Raw genomic sequence first — 3,889 nt, forward strand, 5'->3', positions numbered from 1 at the left:
GCGCGGCGGAAGGAGGGGAGATCCGGGATCACCCGGATCTCTGGGGGTAGTTCGTTCCAGAGGGTGGGGGCTCCCACCGAGAAGGCCCTCCCCCTGGGGGTCGCCAGCCGGCACTGTCTGGCTGACGGCACCCTGAGGAGACCCACTCTGTGGGAGCGTACCGGCCGATGGGAGGTAATCTGCGGCAGAAGGCGGTCTTTGCAACTGACTCACATTCATGACGGTGATAGTGTCCCAGGGTCATGTGATTGCCTTTTGTGATCTTCTTGACAAGCCAAGTCAATGGGGAAGCCAGATTCACTTAACAACCGTGTTACTAACTTAACATCTGCAGTGATTCGCTTAACAGCTGTGGCAAGAAAGGTCGCAAAATGGGGCAAGATTCACTTAACAAATGTCTCACTTAGCAATAGAAATTTTGAGCTCAATTGTGGTCACAAGTCGAGAACTCCCTGTGCAGGTAGAAAATTGAAAAGCTGTCAATCCAGCTGGCTGGGGAATTCCGGGAGCTGAAGTCAACACATCTTAAAGCTGGCAAAGTTGAGAAACACTGCTCCAGTTGGTTGATTTTGTAGGCAGCATTTGGGTTGATCATTTTGGAAGGTCCCTTCCAATCCTGTGATTCTATATTCTACGAGTCATTTAGGGTAAATAGAGGTGAGACTGCTTTCTTGGTGGCCCAAATCTCCAGAAGAATTAGCACCACCCCGAATTTAAGTAACTGGCTTTCTTTCTTCTTCTTTTTTTAAAGAAAAGTTGCTTCTTTTGGCCTTTTCCTATTTTTCTTATTACAAGGAGAATATTCCCTTAATACAGTGTCCCCCCCCCCCCCATAAATAGATACCTGTTTAATGAAATCTTCCATGTGTTATCATTTCAAAAGGTTGTCTGGGCAATTAGAGAGCTGTCCGCCATGTATCCAAAAATGGTTGCAAGTTGATTGCAAAAAGGTAAAACTCTGGATTGCCTGATCTGTGCAACTTGCTTACTTAAGAGGCAATTGTTGTATTTTGCTGACCCCTGGGGGAACAACGTGGTTTCGCCCCACAACACAAAAAGCAAATAGTAGGGGACAACAGTAGAAAAGGGAAAACAAAAAAGGTGTGAAGAAAGGGAGGGGAAGAAACAAAAGGCATTGACTTTCGATTCTTCTCCGTTGCAGTAAAATCAGACATTAAAATCAAATTTCAACTTTTTACATTTCTATAGTAATATGCTCTAGCCCAGTGATGGCGAACCTTTTAGAGACCGAGTGCCTAAAACTGGCCCCACACCCGCTCCACCCCCTGCCCCCCCCTCTGCCTGCCTTCAGGGCCACTCACCACCTCCAGGGCCCACCGCAGATCGCCCAGCAGCACCATTGCAGCCATGCCCCCTGCCCGCGCCCCGCAGCATCAACTGTGCACGATGGGGTGTGAAGGCAGAGTCTTGTCTGCGCTGCCTGGCAGCCATGTCCTTGGCTGCACTGCTCCGTGTGGGCCACGCTTGGGGGCGACTCTCCTCCAGGGGGGCTGCTGGTGAGGAGGGGGTCACAGGAAGAGGCAAGTCTGGGGCAACAGCATGTGTGCCCACAGAGAGGGCTCGGAGTGCCGCCTCTGGCACGCATGCCATAGGTTCGCCACCACTGCTCTAGTCATTTCTGTGTTGGCAAATCAGTCTAATCGGTAAACCCCAAAATTGTAACATCATTTTTTTTCCACCTCGAGCACAAAGTCCAGAAGCGGCTTCCAAGTAGAAACAAAAGTACTTATGTTCTTTTCTTTTATCAGCACAGTCAATTTGGCGACCTTTGCTAATTCCATCAGCTTTTGCAACCCTTCATCCATGGTGGGAATCGAGGCCTCCTTCCACTTTTGTGCATAGAGCAATCTTGCCGCCATCGCCATATATAAAATCAGAGTTCCAATTTTTTTTCCCAGTTCTCTTTCCATTAGGCCCAGAAAGAAATTTTTTGGTTTAAATCTTTATGTTCACTTTAAGAATTTTCTCCATTAATATATGGACCCTACTCCAATATTTCTTTGCCGAAATCCACAAGTCTTAAAATTGCGAAGTTTGGAGAGCCCTGGAAAACAACTGTGATGAGAAGTTGTTTCTTGGAGAATTGGGGGGTGGGGGTGTTGGCCCTGGTTGATAGGATGAAGCAGAGACTGGGAAGAGAGACAGAGTCCCCATTTCTTCCCTCTTGAAACTTTTTAACTTGCCTACAGGTAGTCCTCAACTTACAACCATTCGTTTAGCGACCGTTTGAAATTATGATGGCACTGAAAAAAGTGATTTATAACTGGTCCTTGCACTTATTATTTATTCAATTTGTATCTCGATTTTATTATTTTTACAAATAACTCATGGCGGTAAGCAAATCTGTAACACCTTCCTTCTCCTATTTTCCCCACAACAACAGCCCTGTGAGGTGGGTTGGGCAGCGAGAAAGTGAGTGGCCTAAAGTTACCCAGCTGGCTTTCATGGCTAAGGCAGGACTTGAATTCACCACCTTCTGCTTTGTAGTCTGGTGCCAACTTAAAGCTTTCCAACTTAAAACTGTCACAGCATCCCCATGGTCACATGATCAAAATTTAAGTGCTTGGCAACTGGCATGTACTTATGACAGTTGCACGGTCCCGGAGTCACGTGATCATCATTTGCAACCTTTCCAGCCAGCTTCTGATAAGCAAAGTCAATGTGGAAGGCCAGATTCACTTAATAGCCAGATGATTCACTTAACAATTGTGCAAAAAGGTTGTAAAATTGGACATGACTCACTTAACAACTCCTTGCTTAGCTACCTTTATTATGAGAACACACAATTCGGATTAACCTTAATCTCTGTTCTTAATATACTCGTTTCCTGCCTTTTTTCTAATTGCTAGAATCAGAAACAAGAGGCTAAAAGAAAGTTGTTGTAAAAGACAATTGGAAATCATTTGTTGACATCTCTTTTTTTATTATTTCTGCACTTTTGGCCTCGTTTTCTCTTTCTTTCCTTATTTCTTTTTCCTAATTATTAGCGTCTATCAGTTTTTTACCTTTTGAGTTTTTTTTAAAAAATCTAAACACAGTTATGTTAAAAAAAAGAAAGCTTAGCAAATAGAATAACAATTGAAAGCTGGAGCAAGTTAAGTATGGAAGTCTAAATTAGGAGAAAATGTGATCGGTTAATTAAACTTTCTCTGAGGTAAGCATGAAAAAATCCACTGGACTGAATTAGGCAGGTTCATTTGCATATCTTGCTAGCCACAGACCCAAAACCACCACAATGAACATTTTGAGGGCCTTCACGATGCAGACTCTGTTTCATCCCCATGGAGGCAACCTAGATTTCTCCTTTTTTTGTACAGTTTTAACATACAGAATAGGTAGTCCTCAACTTACAACCGTTCATTTAGCGACCATTCAAAGTTACAACAGAGCTGAAAACGGACCGTTTTTCACATTTACGACCATGGCAGCATCTCCAGGGTCACATGATCAAAATTCAGACGCTTGGCAACTGACTCGTATTTATGTCGGTTGCAGTGTCCCGGAGTCACGCGATCCCCTTTTGCGACCTTCTGACAAGCAAAGTCAATGAGGGAGCCAGATTCAGTTAAGAACCGTGTTACTAACTTAACAACTGCAGTGATTTGTTTCACAACTGCAGCAAGGAAGGTCATAAAATGGATCAAAACTCAACAAAGTGTCTCCCTTAGCAACTGAAATGTTGGGTTCAGTTGTGGTCATAAGTCGAGGACTGCCTGTATTCCATGGATATTTGAAAAGAGCACTTGACTAAAATTGTGGAAGAGATGTGTTTGCTTTGCCTCCAGTAAGTTTATTAAAGGTTTTTTGTTGATTGTTTTCAACAAGAGGTTCTTTGTGGCTCCGCTTTCTGCTGTTTTTAGCGGGAGGG

This window comes from Protobothrops mucrosquamatus, unplaced genomic scaffold (assembly GCF_001527695.2).
Source record: "Protobothrops mucrosquamatus isolate PMUCROS unplaced genomic scaffold, P.Mucros_1.0 scaffold3350, whole genome shotgun sequence".
Lineage (NCBI taxonomy): Eukaryota > Metazoa > Chordata > Lepidosauria > Squamata > Viperidae > Protobothrops > Protobothrops mucrosquamatus.